At 50.0% G+C, this 23,823-nt stretch overlaps 1 long non-coding RNA gene across 1 annotated transcript; it reads right to left on the minus strand.

Annotated features, from left to right (window-relative positions):
• Nucleotides 1–423: 423 nt before the first annotated feature.
• On the minus strand, nucleotides 424–22,939 carry LOC147111856 (uncharacterized). Its single transcript, XR_015079859.1, has 2 exons — nucleotides 22,579–22,939; nucleotides 424–1,065 (listed from the first exon to the last, which is right to left on the minus strand). It is a non-coding gene; the product is annotated as an uncharacterized LOC147111856 (long non-coding RNA).
• Between the last annotated feature and the right edge of the window lie 884 nt (nucleotides 22,940–23,823).

Consider the following 23,823-nt stretch of genomic DNA (forward strand, 5'->3'; position numbering starts at 1 on the left):
CCGACTGCAAATTCAGGGCCAACGTTTTCGGTCCCTGCCACAAACACCGTTCCCTAGCCACGACTCCATCCCTCTCCCTGATAACTGAGGCTGAAATGGACTGTTCACAACCTTGGTGTCGTATTTGACCCTGGGATGAGCTTCCGACCACATATCTGCGCCATCACTAAGATTGCCTAGTTCCACCTCCGTAACATCGCCCGACTCCACCCCTGCTTCAGCTCATCTGCTGCTGAAACCCTCATCCATGCCTTTGTTACCTCTAGATGTAAGGGGTTTTAGATCGCAGAGGTTTCTCTTTCTAGAGGCCTCTCTCTCTTGCACAGTAAAACCATGAGTGGTTCGACCCACTCGACCCTTAGATTCTGTACTCTGGACTTTGGGGCAGGAACTACAATGTAGAGAAAACTCTTATAGATCAAGTTTGATGAAACGAAATGGAATTTTATTGCATAATGTAAAACAAAATCAAAATGCAAGCAAATAAGAGGGTACATGGGAGGGGAAAACACAAACAAATCATAATGACACAATACTAACTAAGGCAAATACAGGCATATTATACTCTACAAAGATCATCATGAAATGGGGAAAACACACGGAACATCGAGGGGCAACAACTCATGTTAATTATACCCTTAAATGTCTACCCCCTTAAACCTATCTAGATCTGATTATGAAGGGCCAGAAACATGCTCACCAATCCAACTAGGAAGTGTAAGGTTTTGAAACAGGTCTGCGTTTGATCCTTTCAGGCGTCTTGTCTCCACGTGGTTGGTGGAGCCCCAGCGAGCTGCGCCACACCTCTCTCCTGAGGTTGGGGTCGGGGACGGCTGGACACCGGCTGGTCTAGATGTCGGCGGGGTCGGGGATCGTCTGCTCGACCCCGGTCAGAGGAGCCTCGGGCTGGCACCCAACGTTTCTTCAGTTTTTTATTGTCTCTTCTCCCGAGCCGGAGTGGGTCGATGGCCTCCTGTTTCGTCAACGGCCCGGGGTTGGTTGATGATCTCCCGATGTTTTACCCCGGGGCGGGATGCCGGCTCGAACCGTCTTCTTCTCCTTCTTCTAGCGATGACGCCACCGATACGATGGTAGCACCACGATGACAAAGGGATTAATTAAGAAAGGGAAAATAGAATATGAGAGTAAGCTAGCAGGGAACATAAAAACTGACTGTAAAAGCTTTTATAGATATGTGAAGAGAAAAAGATTAGTGAAGTCAAGCGTAGGTCCCTTACAGTCAGAATCAGGGGAATTTATAATGGGAAACAAGGAAATGGCAGACCAACTAAATACATACTTTGGTTCTGTCTTCACAAAGGAGGACACAAATAACCTCCCAGAGATGCTGGGGAACATAGTGTCTGATGAAAGAGAGGAACTGAAAGAAATCAGTATTTGTAGGAAAATGGTGTTAGGAAAATTGATGGGACTGAAGGCCGATAAATCCCCAGGGCCTGATGGTCTACATCCCAGGGTACTTAAGGAAGTGGCCCTAGAGATAGTAGATGCATTACTGGTCATCTTCCAGAACTCGATAGACTCTGGAACAGTACCCATGGATTGGAGGGTAGCTAATGTTACCCCACTATTCAAAAAAGGTGGTAGAGAAAAAGCGGGGAATTATAGACCGGTAAGCCTGACATCGGTAGTGGGGAAAATGCTGGAGTCTATTATAAAAGATGTAATAGCAGAGCACTTGGAAAGCAGTGACAGGATCGGACAAAGTCAACATGGATTTACAAAAGGTAAATCATGCTTGACTAATCTACTGGAATTTTTTGAGGATGTAACTGGTAAAATAGATAAGGGAGAACCAGTGGATGTGGTGTATTTGGACTTTCAGAAGGCTTTCGATAAGGTCCCACACAAGAGATTAGCGTGCAAAATTAAGGCACATGGGATTGGGGGCAAGGTATTGACTTGGATAGAGAACTGGTTGGCGGACAGAAAGCAAAGAGTTGGAATAAACGGGTCGTTTTCCGAGTGGCAGGCAGTGACTAGTGGGGTACCGCAAGGATCGGTCCTAGGACCCCAGCTGTTCACAATATATATTAATGATCTGGACGAGGGAATTGGATGTAATATCTCCAAATTTGCAGATGACACAAAGCTGGGCGGGAGGGTAAGCTGCGAGGAGGATGTCGGGAAACTCCAGTACGATTTGGACAGGTTGGGTGATTGGGCAGAAACATGGCAAATGCACTATAATGTGGATAAATGTGAGGTTATCCACTTTGGTGGCAAAAACAGGAAGGCAGATTATTATTTGAATGGCAATAGATTGGGAGAAGGGGAAGTGCAAAGAGACCTGGGTGTCCTTGTGCACCAGTCGCTGAAGGTAAGCATGCAGGTGCAGCAGGCGGTTAAGAAGGCAAATGGTATGTTGGCCTTCGTAGCAAGAGGGTTCGAGTACAGGAACAAGGATGTCTTGCTACAGTTGTACAGGGCCTTGGTGAGACCGCACCTTGAGTATTGTGTGCAGTTTTGGTCACCTTACCTGAGGAAGGACGTTCTTGCCATGGAGGGAGCGCAGCGAAGATTCACCAGGCTGATACCTGGGATGGCAGGAATGACGTATGAGGAGAGATTGTGTCGATTGGGCTTATACTCACTGGAGTTTAGAAGATTGAGAGGGGATCTCATCAAAACCTATAAAATTCTGTCAGGTCTGGACAGACTAGATGCAGGAAGGATGTTTCTGATGGCCGGGGAGTCCAGAACCAGGGGTCATAGTCTAAGAATAAGGGGTAAGCCATTTAGGACTGAAATGAGGAGGAATTTATTCACCCAGAGAGTGGTGAACCTGTGGAATTCTCTGCCACAGAGGGCGGTGGAGGCTAGTTCATTAAATATATTCAAGAAAGAGTTGGATATATTTCTTGAGGCTAAAGGGATCAAGGGATATGGGGAAAAGGCAGGGACAGGGTACTGAATTTGGATGATCAGCCATGATCTCATTGAATGGCGGAGCAGGCTCGAAGGGCCGAATGGCCTACTCCTGCTCCTATCTTCTATGTTTCTGTTTCTATGTGTCTACCCCTGGGTTCCCAGGTATACTTCTCATCAGAAGCCCTTATCTCGCGCCAAATCAGGTTAGTCTTTTGTTTTAATTTTGGCGGGCTGGGAGCACAACGGGGTAGTTATTATATTTTAAACTGTTCTTGGATGGCCGGTAACGGGCCATCTCTGGTCTGGAATGACCTTCATTGTTTTTAATGTCCTGGTGATGTCCTTAACGGGTCCTTGATGCTCTCCTCATGAATATGAAACTGTTCCCTTTTGTCTGGGTAAACATTTAGATGGCCTTTATCTACAGGCTGATCTTGACTGGATCTGCATCCAATCTATATGTATATGTGGGTGTCTGGTTTCGTTCTCTCAGAAACGGTTTCCAGAACTTACTGTGGGCTGAATCCAGAAAGCTGTCTGAGGACTGCAGGAACCATTTTAAAGTGTCCCAATAAGTTGGTCACGGGGTCTGGCGGCCATTTTGAATGCTCCTTTTTCCTAGGTTTCTTTTAAAACAGTCTTTAAAATCATGGCCTCTTCTGCCATTCGACCCTTTATAATATAAAGTTCAATTTTGCGAATCCTACATAGACTTGACTATTCCAACGTACTCCTGACCGGCCTCCCATCTTCCACCCTGCGTAAACTTGAGCTCATCCAAAACTCTGCTGCCCATGTCCTAACTTGGACCAATCCTGTGCACCCATCACTCCTGTGCTCGCTGACCTACATTGGCTCCCGGTTAAACAATGCCTCGATTTTAAAATTCTCATCCTTGTTTTCAAATCCCTCCATGGCCTCGCCCCTCCCTATCTCTGTAACCTCTTCCAGCCCTACAACCCTCTGAGATATCTGTGCTCCTCCAATTCTGGCCTCTTGCGCATCCCCGATTTTAATCGCTCCAACATTGGCAGCTGTGCCTTCAGCTGCCGAGGCCCTAAGCTCTGGAATTCCCTCCCTAAACCTCTCCACCTCTCTTTCCTCCTTTAAGACGCTCCTTAAAACCTACCTTTTTGATAAAGCTTTTGGTCATCTGCCCTAATATATCTTTTTGTGGCTTGGTGTCAAATTTTGTTTGCTAATGCTCCTGTGAAGAGCCTTGGGACGTTTTACTACGTTAAAGGCGCTATATAAATACAAGTTGTTGTTGTTTAGAAGTGGGATCTGTATGAGAATCCTTGCCAGATAGTAGACTGGAGTTAAAGCCCACTGAAACTTGACCCACTGATAAGGTTTGATCAGATTTTGCTTTTATGATGCAATTGTCACTTTTTCTAATGGCTCAGTGAACTCATCCAGTAAGTAGCTGAGTCTTACAAATCAGGAAGTTCCCAGGTTGTATCCCAGTATGTGCTAAATTGGCTGTTCTCAGCCAGAGTCGTAGCAGAGGTGTCACCATTGGCCTCAGAGCTCCTGGGTTAGGGTGGGGAAAATCACCCATGGTTCCTGGTCCTTATAACAACAACAACTTGTATTTATATCCAACGATTCCTGCTGAAAGGATGTGTATATTGATGATGATTGAAGAGATGATTGGTCTCTTGCAGCCAAATAGACTGCCAACTCCCACAGTCAAACCTCTCGTGTGAATAACTGCCCCTTGAGCAAGAGATGAGGGGAGAGGAAAATTGGTGAAAAGCAGATGCAACAGTCTAGTGTAGTATCTTCATCTTGAGATGGGGAAGGACCCTTTCAGTCAGAGGCAGGATTGTGGTTATAAATACAAGATCGAGGCCCCTATTAGCAGTGTCCTTGAGCAGCATGCAGTAGACAGAGCCCTACTATTGGAATGGGGAATTTCAAGATGGTGGACATATTGAAACAAAAAGTCAGACCCAAAAATCTAATTTATAATTTGGACACAATAAATGTTTGAATAGAGTATGATGCATGCCTGTCCAACTTCATGGGCATTGAGCCTTCCGTAATTTCCAGGGTCAGCTTAATGATATTTTGGGCAAGCTCCAGGTATTTGAAACACCTCTGATTAGAAGTTCACATATTGGGATACAGGAAATAGCGTGGTGCTGCAAGATTTAAAGGGTTGCGCAGCTTAAATGTGCAGGCAACATTATAATTTTTGTTTTGCTGAAACAAAGTTCAGAGAAGAGGGCAGATGTTCCTCTGCAGTGACACAGTCTCCCTGGTATAACTGCAGTCAGCAGGGTGGGGTGGGGGGGGGGGGGCTGTATCCTGAAGAGAGCCCTTCTACCGGCTCTCCAGCACTTAACACTACTTCTGCTATTTCACACTGGAAGTAAAATGTTTTTTATTCATTCACGGAATGTGGGTTCTTGAGAAGGTGGTGGTGAGCCGCCTTCTTGAACTGCTGCAGTCCGTGAGGTGAAGGTACTCCCACAGTGCTGTTAGGGAGGGGGTTCCAGAATTTTGACCCAGCGATGATGAAGGAACAGCGATATATTTCCAAGTCAGAATGGTGTGACTTGGAGACGAACTTGCAGGTGATGGTGTTCCCATGCACTTGCTGCCCTTGTCCTTCTAAGTGGTAGAGGTCACGAGTTTGGGAGGTGAAGTCAAAGAAGCCTTGGTGAATTGCTGCAGAGCATCTTGTAGATTGTACACACTGCAGCCATGGTGCGCTGGAAAAAAAAACGGAATGTTTAAGGTGGTGGATGGGGTGCCAATCCAATGGGCTGCTTTATCCTGGATGGTGTCGAGCATCTTGAGTGTTGTTGGAGCTGCACTCATCCAGGCAACTGGAGAGTATTCCATCACACTCCTGACTTGTGCCTTGTAGATGGTGGAAAGGCTTTGGGGAGTCAGGAGGTCTGCCACTCGCCGCAGAATACCCAGCGCCTGATCTGCTCTTTTAGCCACGGTATTTATGTGGCTGGTCCAGTTAAGTTTCTGGTCAATGGTGAGCCCCAGGATGCTGATGGTGGGGGATTCGGCGATGGTAATACCGTTGAATGTCATGGGGAGGTGGCTGGACTCTCTCTTGTTGGAGATAGTCATTGCCTGGCACTTGTGTGGCGCGAATGTTACAGTGGCATAAATATCTTTTGCAGCTGGAGAATCCTCCACATTCTCTTCAGGTTGCTCCTAGTCCTGTTGCTGATTCCCCTCGCTGCCCACGCCAACCTTCCTCTTCTAAAGCCCCGTAATGAGAACTTACGATACATACGAACAATGACAGACAGGAAAAGACCCTCTGGTCCATCCAGCCTGCCCCACACAATTGTGCTACCTTGTGTATCACAATATATACACCGCCCCGCCCACCCCGCCCCTACCCCACCCCTCCCCCACCCCACCCTACCCACCACACCCCGCCCCACCCCACCCCCCCAACCCGCCCACCCCCCACCCACCACCGCCCCGCCCACCCCACCCCCCACTCCACCCCACCCCGCCCACCCCACCACCCCTCCCCAACTCCACCCCTCCCGCCCCACCCCACCCCCCACCCACCCCACCCGCCCCCCACCCACCATCCCCCCGCCCCGCCCACCCCACTCCCCCCACCCACCCCACCCCAAACCCCACCCACCCCACCCACACCCCACCCCCCCACCCCCACCCCACCCACCACCAGGTCATCTCTTGGGAGAGCCGAAATACAGATAAAAACCCAAGCCAATTTGGGGGGAAAAATCTGGGAAATTCCTCTTTGAACCCCTTAGGTGATCAAAACTATTCCAGGACATCACTCTAACCCTGATAATACCCTGCAATACCTATCTTTTGTAAGAAGCAATCTCCGCCCCAGCAAGAAACAGAAGGAATTCAGCGAATCAGTGTCCACCGCATGAGCCAGCATTCTGTTCCAGAGGTCAACTATTCTATGGGGAAAGAACCACCTCCAGATATCTAAACTAAATCTGGCCTTGTATTACTTAAAATTGTGACCCCTGGTCCTCCCTAACCTATTTAATTGGAACAATTTGTCAACTCGAAAACAATCTATTCCCTTCATCACCTAAGAAACCTTGATCAGATTACCCCTAAGTCTACGCTTCTCTAAAGTGTAGAGTCCCAGCTCTTTTAGCCTTTTAGAACTAGGGGTCACAGTCTAAGGGTGAGGGGTAAGCCATTTAGGACTGAGATGAGGAGGAATTTCTTCACCCAGAGAGTGGTGAACCTGTGGAATTCTCTGCCACAGAGGGCGGTGGAGGCCAATTCATTAAATATATTCAAGAAGGAGTTGGATATATTTCTTAAGGCTAAAGGGATCAAGGGATATGGAGAGAAGGCAGGGACAGGGTACTGAATTTGGATGATCAGCCATGATCTCATTGAATGGCGGAGCAGGCTCGAGGGGCCGAATGGCCTACTCCTGCTCCTATCTTCTATGTTTCTATGTATCCTGATAACTAAGATGCATTAAACTGTGAATTAGTCTAGTGGCCCTGCTCTGCACCTTTCCAAAGCCTCAATATCACCCACCATGTGAGGAGACCAAAACTGGACGCAGTATTCTAACTGAGGCCTGACCAAGGACTTATACATATACATATTTAATATAACTATGGCACTGATCTGTGTCCTATGGCTTTTTACTCATTTTGCCTGGGTCTGTAAATTATATCTGAAGCATAATCATTTTTGTAGGAAAGCACAAAATCTCTAAAAGCGATATACCTGTAAGTTAATTACTTCTTTAACAGGAGTTCATACCTGCATTTTTTTTGTCTGTTGTTGCACCATATGAGTTTTATTGAGTACTGATGCATCAGAGGGTTAATAACCTTAGCAACCCAGAAAACAACATCTACACTTTTTAGCCATGGTACTCTCATAGTAATCTTCTGTTCTTGTTGTTTTTATTAAACTTTGTTTCAATCAATGAATTTGTATTAAATAAAAACAGAAAATGCTGGAAATACTCAGCAGGTCAGGCAGCATCTGTGGAGAGAAACAGAGTTAACGTTTCAAGTCAATGACCTTTCGTCAGAACTGGAAAAAGTTCGAGATGCAACAGGTTTTAGGCAAGTGCAGAGGCAGAGAAAGGGGGGATTGGGGGAGGAAAGAACAAAAGGGAAGGTCTGTGATAGGGTGGAAGGCAGGAGTGATTAAATGACAAAAGGGATGATGGTGCAAGGTGAAATGAGATGGTTATGGGACAAGTAAAGAAACAAAAGATGGGTCTAGAGGAGGTGTAAATGGGAATATCAATCATCAGCAACAGCTGCCGTCTGAAAAAATGGGGGCAGAGGTTATGATCTGAAATTGTTGAACTCAGTGCATAATAGAAAGATGAGGTGCTGTTCCTCGAGCTTACATTGAGCTTCATTGAAACAGTGTAGGAGGCCGAGGACAGAGAGGTCAGAGTCGGAGCGGGGCAGAGAATTAAAATGACAGGCGACCGGAAGCTCAGGATCACGCTTGCGGACTGAACGGAGGTTTTCCGCAAAGTGGTCACCCAATCTGCGTTTGGTCTCCCCAGTGCAGAGGAGACCGCATCGTGAGCAGCGAGTACAGTATACTAAATTGCAAGAAGTACAAGTAAATCGCTGTTTCACCTGGAAATGCCAGACCCTCCCATTCCTTGAAATACCAGACCACAAAGAAGGTTTAAGATAAAGATTGAGAAGGATATAAGTGGAAGGAGAGCCAGGGAGAAGCAGGCCCCGGGACGTCGGTACCACGGCGGCTGAAGATTGTCGGGCAGGAGTGCGGGAAAGGCGGAGCGAGGCGAGAGCGGACCCTATTGTGATGGCGCCGATGAAGTGTCCTTTGCTGCTTGGTGCGCTCGGCTCGTTAAGAAAAAAGCATTTCACTGATTGGATTTCACTTGTTGCATTTGGTTACGTGACAAATAAAATTGAAATTGAAATTGAAGGAGTGTTTGGGGGTCTGGACGGTGGGAAGGGAGGAGGGAAAAGGGCAGGTGTTGCATCTCCTGCGCTTGCATGGGAAGGTGCCGTGGGAAGGGGAGTGGGTTGTTGGGGGTGATAGAGGAGTGGACCAGGGTGTTGCAGAGGGAACAGTCCCTTCGGAATGCTGAAAGGGGAGGGGAGGGGAAGATGTGTTTGTTGGTGGCATCACGCTGGAGGTGGCGGAAAGGGCAGAGGATAATCCGTTGAATGTGGAGGCTGGTGAGATAGAAGGTGAGAACAAGGGGAACCCTAAAATGGTTGTGGGAGAGAGGGGAAGGGGTGAGAGTGGAAGTGCGGGTAATTGAACAGACACAGTCGAGGGCCCTGTCAACCACGATGGAGGGGAATCCTCGTGTGATGAAATATGCCATTCATCACTCATCTGTATTCTCTGTGTGATTGTGCCTGTGACTGTGGTTTAGTTTCAGTTTCATTTCCCTTACCTCAGTTCCGTTTCCTCACCTTGTATTGTATTGTGTGTAGGGCTCCGCCCATACCTGGCCCCTATGTAAGCAGGCTCAGCGTGCCTCACATCCAGTACTGCAGACCTCTGGATGGAAGACACCTCTCCACTGTGTGTTACCTTCTAAGTTAATAAAAGCCTTGTTTTGTTCCGCTAACATTGAGTCTCGGATTTATTGAGGCACATCAATTTTATTAACTTACTTTTCAACACAATGGATCAACTCTTGAAACCTGAACGTTTGGATTTGGACCAGCATGCTTCGGACGCATCGGCACGCTTCGGACACTGGTTTATGTGTATGGAATTTTTCCTGGACAATTCCGCAGCCGTCACAGGCGCTACGGACACTGAAAGTATGAAACTCGGAATCCTGCGGAATTGGGTAAGCCACAGGGTTTACCCCCTCATCCAAGGCGCCGACACGTACCCGGCCGCCTGCGACATCTTAAAGGCGCATTACCAGCAGCCTACGGATGAGGTGTATGCTAGGCATCTGCTCGCTACTCGCGCACAGCGACCTGGGGAATCGCTGGATGAGTTCCTAGTCACCCTGAAAACGCTTGGCAAAGACTGCAAGTGCCAAGATGTAAAAGCCGCAGTGTACACTGACGAGCTTGTTCGCGATGCCTTCATCACAGGCCTCAGCTCCACTTACATCCGGCAGAGACTGCTGGAAAAAACGGGATTGGACCTGAAACAGGCTGTGGACACAGCGCGATCCCTGGATGTGGCCCAGAGAAACTCGGACGCCTACTCTTCAGCCCGCGCCACCCACGCCGCCACGTGTGCACCAAGGGCGCCGCCATCTTGGAAGGCATCTTCCCCGCCCGGCAGCCCGACACCGTCGGGCCCCGCTCTCCCCCCAGAAGCCCTACGACAGCCGCGACGCGTCGGGGACCCAACTGCTACTTCTGCGGGCAGTCGAAGCACACCAGAAACCTGTGCCCGGCGAAAGGCACCACCTGCTTTAAGTGCGGTAAGAAGGGGCACTTCGGGAAGGTGTGCAGAGGGAACCCCGCCGGAAAACCCGCCACCGCCGCGTGTGCGCCGTGGGAGCGGCCATCTTGGACGCCATCTTGCCCGACCTCGTGGGGTCCGCCATCTTGTGAGCAGACAGCGTGGACGCCATCTTGTCTCGATCAGGGCCCTACAGTGGCATCGGTCACAGTGGACCAGACCAGGCCGCACCCGCTATCCAAATCAATGGTGGACATCGAGGTAAACGGTGGCGGGGTTAAATGTTTAATTGACAGTGGAAGCACGGAGAGTTTTATCCACCCTGAACTAGCACAACAACTCTCCCTAAAGGTGGTCCCTACTCGGGGTACCATCTCTATGGCTGATAAAACCCAGACATCGACCATTATGGGTTACTGCACGGTACAATTGTCCGTTAACGGAACTGTATACGATAATTTTAAAGTACTAATCATGAAGAATCTATGTGCGAGCGTGATCTTGGGCCTGGATTTCCAGTGCCACCACCAAAGCATCACGCTCAATTACGGTGGGTCCCAGCCGCCCCTCACAGTGTGCGGTCTGGCTACCCTGAAGGTAAAGCCGCCTTCGCTATTCGCGAACCTTACCCCTAACTGCCGGCCAATAGCGACCAAAAGCAGGAGGTACAGCTGGGAGGACAGGCGGTTTATCGCGACCGAGGTAGACAGGCTCCTGAAGGAGCGCATTATTGAACGCAGCAACAGCCCGTGGCGCGCCCAAGTGGTGGTGGTAAGGGGTAGCGAGAAGAAATGGATGGTGATCGACTATAGTCAAACGATCAACAGGTACACCCAACTAGACGCCTACCCGCTACCCCGCATATCAGAAATGGTGAACCAAATCGCCCAATACCGGGTGTTCTCCACCATCGACCTCAAGTCAGCGTACCACCAGCTCCCTATCAGACCAGAGGACCGCCCGTACACCGCCTTCGAGGCGAACGGACGCCTCTACCAATTCCTCAGAGTCCCCTTTGGGGTGACGAATGGGGTCTCGGTCTTCCAGAGGGAGATGGACCGCATGGTCGATGACCACCACTTGCAGGCAACCTTCCCCTACCTCGACAACGTCACCATCTGCGGTCACAACCAGCAGGATCACGACTCGAACCTCGAGAGGTTCCTGAAAACCGCACAAAAACTCAACCTCACTTACAACGAGGACAAGTGCGTTTACAACACCACGCGCCTCTGCATACTAGGCAGCGTGGTGGAGAATGGGGAAATCGGACCAGACCCCGACCGGTTGAGCCCCCTACGGGAGCTGCCCCTGCCCAACACTCCCAAAGCCCTGAAAAGGTGCCTGGGGTTATTTTCTTATTATTCCCAATGGGTCCCCAACTACTCCGACAAAGCCCGCCCCCTCTTGAAAGCATCCTCTTTTCCGCTCTCTGCTGAGGCCCACGCCGCCTTCAAAGGCATTAAGCGGGATATTGAGCGGGCCACGCTACAGGCAGTGGACGAGAACACTCCCTTTCAAGTGGAAAGTGATGCGTCTGACTTTGCCTTGGCGGCCACCCTCAACCAGGCGGGGCGGCCCGTAGCTTTCTTCTCGAGGACCCTCCAAGGGCCCGAGATCAGACACTCCTCCGTGGAAAAGGAGGCCCAAGCCATCGTGGAGGCAGTGCGCCACTGGCGCCACTACCTAGCCGGCAAACGCTCCACCCTACTTACCGACCAGCGGTCGGTAGCGTTTATGTTCAATAATAAACAGAGGGGGAAGATTAAAAATGGTAAGATTCTTAGGTGGCGGATCGAGCTCTCCACCTTCGATTATGACATCATTTACCGGCCGGGGCCCTTAACGAATCCCCCGACGCCCTCTCACGAGGGATGTGTGCCAGCGCCACCGGGGATCGGCTACAGGCCCTCCACAACGACCTCTGCCATCCAGGGGTCACGCGGCTGTTCCACTTCATAAAGTCCCGCAACTTACCCTACTCGATTGAGGAAGTTCGGTCTCTGACCAGGAACTGCCGCACTTGCGCTGAGTGCAAGCCTCGGTTCTACCGCCCAGATAGAGCCCACTTAATCAAAGCTACACGGCCCTTTGAGCGGCTCAGCTTAGACTTCAAGGGCCCCCTCCCGTCCGTCGACCGCAATGTTTACTTCCTGAACATTGTGGACGAATACTCCCGTTTCCCATTCGCCTTCCCCTGCCCAGACATGACCAGCGCCACGGTCATTAAATGCCTCAACAGCCTGTTCTGCCTGTTTGGTATGCCGAGCTACATCCATACGGATAGGGGGGCGTCCTTCATGAGTGAAGAGCTACGCCAGTACATGCTGTCCAGGGGGATCGCCACGAGCCGTACCACCAGCTACAACCCCCGGGGTAACGGTCAAGTGGAGCGAGAGAACGGGACAGTATGGAAAGCAGTCACTCTAGCTCTAAGGACCAAGGGCCTCCCTATCTCCCGCTGGCAGGAAGTCCTCTCAGATGTGCTCCATTCGACACGGTCGCTATTGTGTACTGCCACTAATGCCACGCCTCATGAACAAATGTTTGTCTTTCCCCGGAAATCCACCTCAGGCGTATCCATGCCGTCATGGCTCTCCACCCCAGGTCCGGTATTCGTGCGAAGGCATGTGAGGGGCCACAAGACGGACCCTCTCGTGGAGTCAGTGCACCTACTCCACGCCAACCCCCAATACGCGTATGTCCGGCACGCCGACGGAAGGGAGGACACCGTGTCCATAAAAGACGTCGCCCCAGCCGGTAACGACAACAACCACGACAACAGCAGCAACAACGATCACAGCAACTCTTACCCACCCACTACTCTTTCATCACCCCCGGAAGAACATCGACCAACGGTACCCCCACCAACTACCCCTTCAACAACCCTGGCGACGCCCCCGGCAGAGACCCAGGAGGCCACCGGGGACACCCAGCCGACACCCGCGGCACCACAACAGCCACGTCGGTCACAGAGGACTATCAAACCCCCGAACAGACTAAATCTATAGAAGGGGTGAATGTGATGAAATATGCCATTCATCACTCATCTGTATTCTCTGTGTGATTGTGCCTGTGACTGTGGTTTCGTTTCAGTTTCATTTCCCTTACCTCAGTTCCGTTTCCTCACCTTGTATTGTATTGTGTGTAGGGCTCCGCCCATACCTGGCCCCTATGTAAGCAGGCTCAGCGTGCCTCACATCCAGTACAGCCAACCTCTGGATGGGAGACACTTCTCCACTGTGTGTTACCTTCTAAGTTAATAAAAGCCTTGTTTTGTTCCGCTAACATTGAGTCTCGGATTTATTGAGGCACATCACCTCGGTTGAAGAAAAAGGAAGACATATCGAAAGCAAAGGTATGGAAGGTGGCATCGTCAGAACAAATGCGACGGAGATGGAGAAACTGGGAGAATGGAATAGAATTTGAATTGCTCAGTAGAGTGCCATGTATCACATTTCAAACTCTGAAGAAAAATAGAATGATCTATATTAGGAATGACAGTACTTTAATTGATTAAGTGATTGTTAGATCTGTACCACACAAATTAGAATGGACAAAATAAATAACTTTTAAAACATAATTGGCAGCATCTTTGTTTGGAATATTTGCACTGGTAATCATTGGGAGTGACGGTGGCAAAAGGAGTATTCTGATTTTTTTTTTGCCTGATGGTAGCAACAGAAAAAGCCCTTCAATTTTCTAACTGACTAGTTCAATTTTTCCTTTTTACCAGCATTGGACTTATGGAGCTAGATCCAGGGTTTGGGATGATCAATGCTGGAGGTGAAAGGACAGAGCATGAAAAGCAGAAAACTGACCCACAACCCAATTTCCATTTTAACTGTTAGTGATATCAGTGCAAGCTAGTGTTAGCCCGGTCACATTTGCTCTCTGGGTTTCTCTCTAACCATGAATAGGGCCCTGAATGTCCTATGGCCCAGAATAGGACATCATCCTGTTGCAATACACGTACAAAATTCAAAACAAGCCAGGACCACCCGGCATCGACCTAGGCACCAGACATGACAAAGGCACACCCAGCCCAGTCGACTCTGCAAAGTCCTCCTCACTAACATCTGGGGAGAGCTGTCACACAAACTAATCAAGCAACAGCCTGACATAGTCATACTCACAGAATCATACCTTTCAGCCAACGTCCCAGACTCCATCATCACCATCCCTGGGTATGTCCTGTCCCACTGGCAGGACAGGCCCACCAGAGGTGATGACACTGTGGTATGCAGTCAGGAGGGTGTGGCCCTGGGAGTCCTCAACATTGACATCAGATCCCATGAAGTCTCATGGCAACAGGTCAAACATGGACAAGGAAACCTCCTGCTGATTACCACCTACCGCCCTCCCTCAGCTGATGAATCAGTACTCCTCCATGTTGAACACCACTTAGAAGAACCACTGAGGGTGGCAAGGGCACAGAACGTACTCTGGGTGGGGGACTTCAATGTCCATCACCAAGAGTGGCTCGGTAGCACCACTACTGACCAAGCTGGCCGAGTCCTGAAGGACATAGCTGCCAGACTGGGCCTGCTATAGGTGGTGAGAGAACCAAACATGAGGGAAAAACCTATCTGACCTTGTCCTCACCAATCTACATATTGCAGATGCATCTGTCCATGACAATATTTGTAGCAGTGACCACCGCACAGTCCTTGTGGAGATGAAATCCTGTCTTCACAATGAGGACACCCTCCATCATGTTGTGTGACACGACCACCGTGCTAAATGGATTAGATTCAGAACAGATCGAGCAGCTCAAAACTGGGCACCCATGAGGCACTGTGGGCCATCAGCAGCAGCAGAATTGTATTCCACCACAATCTATAACCTCATGGCCCAGCATATTCTTCATTCTACCATTACCATCAAGCCAGGAGACCAACTCTGGTTCAATGAGGAATGTAGAAGAGCATGCCAGAAGCAGCGCACCAGGCATACCTAAAAATTAAGTGACAACCTGGAGAAGCTACAACACAGGACAACATACATGCTAAACTACGGAAACAGCATGCTATAGAGAGAGCTAAGTGATCCCACAACCAACGGTTCAGATTAAAACTCTGCAATCCTGCCACATCCAGTCGTAAATGGTGGTGGACAATTAAACAACTAACGGGAGGAGGAGACTCCACAGACATCCCCATCCTCAATGATGGCGGCGCCCAGCACGTGAGTGCAAAAGACAAGGCTGAAGCATTTGCAACCATCTTCAGGCAGAATTGCTGAGTGGATGATCCATCACGGCCTCCTCCTGAGGTCCCCACCATCACAGAAGCCAGTCTTCAGCCAATTCGATTCACTCCACCTGATATCAAGAAATGGCTGAACGCACTGGATACAACAAAGGCTATGGGTCACGACAACTTGTGCTCTAAAACTGGTCGCGCCTCTAGCCAAGCTGCTCCAATACAGCTACAGCACTGGCATCTACCCGACAATGTGGAAAATTGCCCAGGTATGTCCTGTCCATAAAAACAAGACAAATCCAATCCGGCCAATTACCGCCCCATCAGTCTACTTTCAATCATCAGCAAAGTGATGGAAGGTGTCATCGACAATGCTATCAAGTGGCACTTACTCACCAATAACCTGCTCACTGATGCTCAGTTTGTGTTCCGATAGGACCATTCAGCTCCAGACCTCATTACAGCCTTGGTCCAAACATGGACAAAAGAGCTGAATTCCAGAGGTGAGATAAGAGTGACTGCACTTGACATCAAGGCAGCCTTTCACTGAGTGTGGCATCAAGGAGCCCTAATAAAATTGAAGTCAATGGGAATCTGGGGGAAAACTCTCCATTGGCTTGAGTCATATCTCAGCTGCAGGACATTGCTGCAGAAGTTCCTCAGGGCAATGTCCTAGGCCCAACCATCTTCAGCTGCTTCATCAAATACCTTCCCTCCATCATAAGGTTAGAAATGGGGATGATCGCTGATGATTGCACTGTGTTCAGTTCCATTCACAATTCCTCAGATAATGAAGCAGTCCATGCCCGCATGCAGCAAGACCTGGACAACATTCAGACTTGAGCTGATAAGTGGCAAGTAACATTCGCATCACATAAGTACCAGGTAATGACTATCTTCAACAAGAGAGAGTCTAACCGCCCCCGCTTCACATTCAATGGCATTACAATCGTTGAATCCCCCACCATCAACATCCTGGGGGTCAGCATTGACCAGAAACTTAACTGGACCAGCCACATAGATACTGTGGGTACGAGTAGGTCAGAGGCTAGGTATTCTGTGGCGAGTGTCCCACCTCCTGACTCCCCAAAGCCTTTCCACCATCTACAAGGCACAAGTCAGGAGTGTGATGGAATACTCTCCACTTGCCTGGATGAGTGCAGCTCCAACAACACTCAAGAAGTTCAACACCATCCAGGACAAAGCAGCCCGCTTGATTGGCACCCCATCCAGCACCTTAAACATTCACTCCCTCCACCACCAGCACACCGTGGCTGCAGTGTGTACCATCTACAAGATGCACTGCAGCAACTTGCCAAGGCTTCTTTGACAGCACCTCCCAAACCCGCGACTTCTACCACCTTGAAGGACAAGGGCAGTAGGTGCATGGGAACACCACCACCTCCAAGTTCCCCTCCAAGTCACACACCATCCTGACTTGGAAATATATCGCTGTTCCTTCACGTTGCTGGGTCAAAATTCTGGAACTCCCTCCCTAACAGCACAGTGGGAGTACCTTCACTACAAGGATTGCAGCAGTTCAAGAAGACGGCTCACCACCACCTTCTCAAGGGCAATTAGGGATGGGCAATAAATGCTGGCCAGGAACGAATAAAAACCAAATTAAAAATAAATCTTAAGACCAAAACTGCACTATGCGAATAATTATTTTACAACTAGGGACACAGAAAGAAATTGCGGACTGAAGTGGTAATTTTCCACCGATAGAAAATCCACTACTGCTTGCCACAGAATATATTGCACCCTGGTTTTATCTATATATATAAATGGATACATCTGTCTGTCTGTCTATCTGTCTGTCTGTCTATCTGTCTGTCTGTTTGTCCTTCGGTGTGCGTCTGTCCGGCTATGCACTCGAAAGTTATAGAGCGTACCTACGCGTGCGTTACGTCAAAAGAAAGCTTACCATTCCAAAACGGTCATAAGCATATTTACGTTTCGGCCGGACAAAAATTGCGCCCTCGGTATCCAAAAAACGTTCAAAATTCCGCTCATTAGCATCTCATTATCCGCTCATTAGCGATAGAGTGACGTCGAGGTCGACCAATCGTACGCCGGGTTCCTGGCGCGTGCGGGCGGGCCCTCCTACAGTCGAGTGACGGGACGATTGACCAATCCTACACTTTGGTGACCTGACGGTCGACCAATCGGTGCGTGTGTGGGCGGGCCTTATCGTTCTGAACCGAGGTGAGTAGCCGCCATCTTGCTTCCATTCTTTTTCCCGCTTTCTGCGTCTTTCTTTTCAAATATACATTTCCAGCAAAAAAAAATTGCTTTTATTAAATTGTTTTTAAAAAAACTTCATTCATTTGTAAATATTTTCTCTAACCTGAAGATTCTTTTTCCTACCTTTCCCTGTTTTTGTAAGGCCTCAAAACCTAGGCCTCAAAGCCTGGGCCTCTCCTGCCCAGCCATGCCTGAGCTAGGTAATTGTCCCACGGCTTCTGCTAAGCTACCCCCCACCCCGTGTCACGTTACCTGGGGCAACGGCGTCAGCCACGAGGGTCACGGGACATACACAGGGTGCGCGCGCAGCAGGAGCAGCTGAGACGCGGCGTCTCTCTCTGTTCCCCGCTCGGCTCGGGCGGGGGGGGCGGGGCTCTCGGGAGTGCGGATCTCGGGCGGGGCTTGGAGAGCGGGAAGGGTTACCCCGGCAACCGGGCCCGCCGGCCGTCTCTCACAGCCGCAATCGGCGGTCTTGAAGCCAGCTCGGGAGGGCGGGGCTCCGGAGAGCGGGAGGGCGGGGCTCCGGAGAGCGGGAGGCCGGTGCTCAGGAGGGCGGGGCTCGGGACATCAGGGGGCAGGGCTCGGGACATCGGGAGATCGGGGGACGGGAAAGCGGGGGGCGGGACATCGGGAGATCGGGGGCGGGACATCGGGAGATCGGGGGGCGGGACATCGGGAGATCGCGGGGCGGTAGATCGGGGGGTGGGACATCGGGAGATCGGGGGACGGGAGATCGGGGGCGGGACATCGGGAGATCGGGGGGCGGGACATCGGGAGACCGGGGGGCGGGACATCAGGAGATCGGGGGGCGGGGCTCCGGGACTCAATTCAATTCAATTCAAATCGCTTTATTGGCATGATAAGGTACATCTTATGTTGCCAAAGCATCAAAATACATTTATGGTTGAACACATAAACGCAGTTCTATTCATACAGTGTATAAACAGGTATATCCCTGAGTGTATAAATATACATTCGCATTATTTATATATACTCTTTTCTTAGTTTACTGGTTGTCCCTCTGTTCATGGCAAGCTGTAACATAGTGTGCCGCCAGTGCTACACAGCTTCTCTCCTCCCCCAGTAGGTATGGGAGTTTTTGGTTGTCATTCAGATTTCTGAATTCAGGGCATATTTGTGAGAATTTTTGGTAGAAATTCTCCCTGATGCCCTGATATTTTCCACAGGCTGTGAGGAAGTGCATCTCTGTCTCCACTACTCCCTGACTGCAGTGAGAGCATATCCTGTCCTCTCTTGGCAGCCTGGTCTGCCTTTTTCGATCGCTAGGCTATGTTCGCTAAGTCTGTACCTTGTCAAGGTTTTTCTCAGTTTGTTATCCTTTACCATGGTCAGGTAATCAGCTATGTTGTATTGTCTGTTTAGGGCCAAGTAGCAATTGAGTTTGCTTTGGGTTTTTGTTGTTTCTGCCCAATATGTCAGATATTTTTCCTTTTGCTTAGCGACGATTGTGTTGGGTCGAATTCTTTGTGTTACGCTGTCACTGTCCTGGGGCTGGTTATTGTTAGTAGTGTTAGTAGTTACTTCACTGAGTCCCAGGACTAGTTGACTGAGGGTATTCTTCTTTATGGTCAGCTCTTGGCATTTCAGGGCGTCGTAGTGATAGCATTGGGGGTTGCTCATTTGTAGGTGATTCCAAAATTTGGTGGCTCTTTTTTGGATAGTGATTATTAATGGATATTGGCCTAGTTCCGCCCTGCATGCATTGTTTACTGTTTTCCTTTGAGTCCGGAGGATACTTTTACAGAATTCTGCATGTAGGATCTCAATTGGGTGTTTGTCCCATTTTGAAAATTCTTGTTGTGTTAGCGGTCCCCATACCTCACTGCCATAGAGTGCAATTGGTTCAATTACTGATTTGAAAATTTTTAGCCAAATGCTAATTGGGATTTCTATTTGGATTGATTTTTTAATGGCATAGAAAGCCCTTCTTGCTTTCTCTTTCAGTTCATTCGCAGCCAGTTTGAAGTTTCCCGTAGAACTGATTTTTAAGCCCAAGTATGTGTAGTTAGTGGTTTGTTCAATTTTGGTTGTTCCTAGTGTGAAATTTATTTTGGGTCCCTGATGTTTGGATCTTTGCTGGAACACAAGGACTTTGGTTTTTTGGGGATTTATTGTCAGGGCCCAAGTCTGGCAGTACGACTCCAGCAGGTCCAGGTTCTGCTGTAGACCCTCCTTAGTTGGTGACAGCAGAACCAGGTCGTCTGCATAGAGGAGGAATTTAACCTTGGATTCATATAGGGTGAGGCCGGGTGCTGTAGATTGTTCAAGTAGTTTTGCCAATTCATTTATGTAAATATTAAAGAGTGTCGGTGAGATTGGCGAGCCCTGCGTCACCCCCCGCCCCTGTGGGAAGTATTTTGTTTGTTTGTCTCCCACATTTGTTGTTTGTATACATTGATTTAATTACATCATATGTTTTTCCCCCTACCCAGCTTTCGATAAGTTTCAGGAATAAACCGTCATGCCAGATGGAGTCGAAAGCCTTCTGGAAATCTATAAAGCATGCGTAGATTTTGCTTTTGTTATGGTGAACGTGTTTGTCAATTAGGGTCTGTAGGGTAAAGATATGACCTGATGTTCTATAGTTTGGCAGGAATCCAATTTGGCTTTTACTCAAGACATTGTTGTGTTCCTCAAGGAAGTTTATAAGTCTTTTGTTTATGATGCTACAGAATACCTTCCCCAGGTTACTGTTTACACAGATGCCTCGATAGTTATTTGGGTTGACTTTGTCCCCACTTTTGTATATGGGCGTTATGAGTCCTTTGTTCCAGATATCAGGGAAGTAACCGACACTCAGAACCAAGTTGAAGAGTTTTAGGATAGCCAGTTTCATTTTGTCGTCTGTGTGTTTAATCATCTCGTTTAGTATGCTGTCTGTCCCGCAAGCTTTTCCTGGTCGCAGGTCCTTGAGTTTTTCAAAAAGTTCTTTTTCTGTTATTATGGAGTCTAGCGGGTTTTGGTTATCTTTTATGGCCATTTCTAGCTTTTCCAGTTTTTTGCATATTTGGTGTTGCTCTGGCCTTAGTGTGTTTTTCTGGTATAATTTTTCAAAGTGGTTTACCCATGTGTCCCCATTTTGAATGGCCAATTCGTCGTGTTGTTTTTTGTGTAGTGTATTCAAGTTGTCCCAGAAACAATTGGAATCAATGGATTCCTCCATGGAGTTGAGTGTATTCTTAATATATTGCTCTTTTTTGGTTCTGAGTGTGTTTCTGTATTGTGTTAGTGTCTGACAATAAGTAAGGCGTAATTCCTCGTTTTCTGGATGTCTGTGTTTTTGGTTTGATATTTTTCTAAGTTTTTTCCTCATGTTATGGCAATCTGGGTCAAACCATTTTTCATAGTTTTTTGTTTTGGGTTTGTTCTTGCGAGCTTTCAAGTTTGCACTTGTTGCCAAATTATCAAAAATATTGTTTAGGTTATTTACTGCCCGGTTTACGCCTTCTTTATTGTGAGTGTATATGTTATCCAGAAAGGTGTCCAAGAGAGCTTGAGTTGATGCATTGCTAATTGTTTTCTGGTATTTTTCCGTGTCGTTTTTGGCCCATCTGTACGATTTTTTGGTGTTGTACAGTTTACTGGGTTGTGTTTCTATGTTGTTTGTTTCTGTCTTTTTGAGATACATAGTAATTTGACTGTGATCTGACAGTGTTGTTTGTGGTTTGACTGTGAATGCTCTGAAAGACGATGGGTCCAAATCTGTAATCATATAGTCTACTGTGCTGCAGCCAAGAGGTGAGCAATAGGTCGATCTTCCTAGGAGGTCTCCTATGAACCTACCATTGACAATATACCTTCTCCCCCCCTCCTCCCCCCAATCCCCCCCTCCCCCCATTCCCCCTCCTCCCCTCCCTTCCCCCCTCCCCTCCCTTCCCCCCAGTCGCGCTCTCTCTTCCCCCGTCGCGCTCTCTCTTCCCCCGTCGCTCTCTCTCTTCCCCCCAGTCGCTCTCTCTCTTCCCCCCAGTCGCTCTCTCTCTTGCCCCGTCGCTCTCTCTCTTGCCCCCAGTCGCTCTCTCTCTTCCCCCCAGTCGCTCTCTCTCCTCCCCCCAGTCGCTCTCTCTTCCCCCTGTCGCGCTCTCTCTTCCCCCCCCAGTCGCTCTCTCTCTTCCCCCCCAGTCGCTGTCTCTCTTCCCCCCCCAATCGCTCTCTCTCTTCCACCCCCAGTCGCTCTCTCTCTTCCCCTCCCCCAGTCGCTCTCTCTCTCTCTTCCAACAACATGCCCTCGAAAAAGCCTCGGCACCGCCGGGCACTCCAGCTAGTCTATATATATAAATGGATACATCTGTCTGTCTGTCTGTCTATCTGTCTGTCCTTCGGTGTGCGTCTGTCCGGCTATGCACTCGAAAGTTATAGAGCGTACCTACACGTGCGTTACATCAAAAGAAAGCTTACCATTCCGAAACGGTCATAAGCATATTTACATTTCGGCCGGACAAAAATTGCGCCCATGATATCCAAAAAACGTTCAAAATTCCGCTCATTAGCATCTCATTAGCGATAGAGTGACGTCGAGGTCGACCAATCGTACGCCGGGTTCCTGGCGCGTGCGGGCAGGCCCTCCTACAGTCGAGTGACGGGACGATTGACCAATCCTACGCTTTGGTGACCTGACGGTCGACCAATCGGTGCGTGTGTGGGCGGGCCTTATCGTTCTGAACCGAGGTGAGTAGCCGCCATCTTGCTTCCATTCTTTTTCCCGCTTTCTGCGTCTTTCTTTTCAAATATACATTTCCAGCAACAACAAAAAGTTGCTTTTAAAACACAAATTGTTTTTTAAAAAAGTTAATTAATTTGTACATCTTTTCTCTAACCTCTATAATTTTCCTACCTTTCACCGTTTTTGTAGGCCTCGAAGCCTCGGCCTCTCCTCCGCACCCACGCCCGAGCTAGGCACCTCCCGGCCCCAGTCAACAAGCGGCCCCCGATCGCCGCCATCTTTGTGAAGGCTGGAGGGGCGGGCCTCAGCCGAGCGTTGCTACCGCCGCCATCTTAGTAAAGGCGGGCGGGGCGGGAGTCAGCGTCCGCGTCATCTTCTGCCCGGAGTGCGACTTGAGTCCGGCCGGGCCTCACGCGGTAGGTTGTGCGGCAGCGTCTCTCTGGTCTTGAAGCCGGCTCGGGCGGGGAGCGGGGCTCGGGAAGGCGGAGCTCGGGAGAGCGGGGCTCCGGAGAGCGGGAGGGCGGGGCTCCGGAGAGCGGGAGGGCGGTGCTCAGGACATCGGGGGCGGGGCTCGTGACATCGGGAGAGCGGGGGGCGGGACATTGGGAGATCGGGGGCGGGACATCGGGAGAGCGGGGGGCGGGACATCGGGGGCGGGAGATCGCGGGGCGGGACATCGGGAGATCCGGGGGCGGAACATTGGGAGATCCTGGGGCGGGACATCGGGAGATCGGGGGGCGGGACATCGGGAGATTGCGGTGTCGGGACATCGGGAGATCGCGGGGGCGGGACATCGGGAGATCGCGGGGGTGGGACATCGGGAGATCGGGGGGCGGGACATCGGGAGATCCGGGGGGCGGGACATCGGGTGATCCGGGGGCGGGACATCGGGTGATCCGGGGGCGGGGACATCGGGAGATCGGGGGGCGTGACATCGGGAGATTGGGGGGCGGGACATCGGGGAGACGGGACATCGGGAGATCGCGGGGCGGGACATCGGGGGGCGGGACATCGGGAGATCGGAGCGGGGCTCGGGGACTCCTCCTCTCCCCCTCCCCTCCTCCCTCCCCCCATCTCCCTTCCTCCCCCCCTCCCCTTCCCCCCCTCCCCTCCCCCCCTTCCCGCCCAGTCGTGCTCTCTTCCCCCCAGTCGCGCGCTCTCTTCCCCTAGTCGCGCTCTCTCTTCCCCCCCAGTCGCGCTCTCTCTTCCCCCCCGTCGCGCTCTCTCTTCCCCCCGTCGCTCTCTCTCTTCCCCCCGTCGCTCTCTCTCTTCCCCCCCGTCGCGCTCTCTCTTCCCCCCAGTCGCGCTCTCTCTTCCCCCCAGTCGCGCTCTCTCTTCCCCCCAGTTGTGCTCTCTCTTCCCCCCAGTCGCGCTCTCTCTCTCTCTCTCTTCCAACAACAACATGCCCTCAAAAAT

The sequence above is a fragment of the Somniosus microcephalus genome, chromosome 10, assembly GCF_052327205.1.
Source record: "Somniosus microcephalus isolate GS21.2 chromosome 10, FLI_Smic_1.0, whole genome shotgun sequence".
NCBI classification, from domain to species: domain Eukaryota; kingdom Metazoa; phylum Chordata; class Chondrichthyes; order Squaliformes; family Somniosidae; genus Somniosus; species Somniosus microcephalus.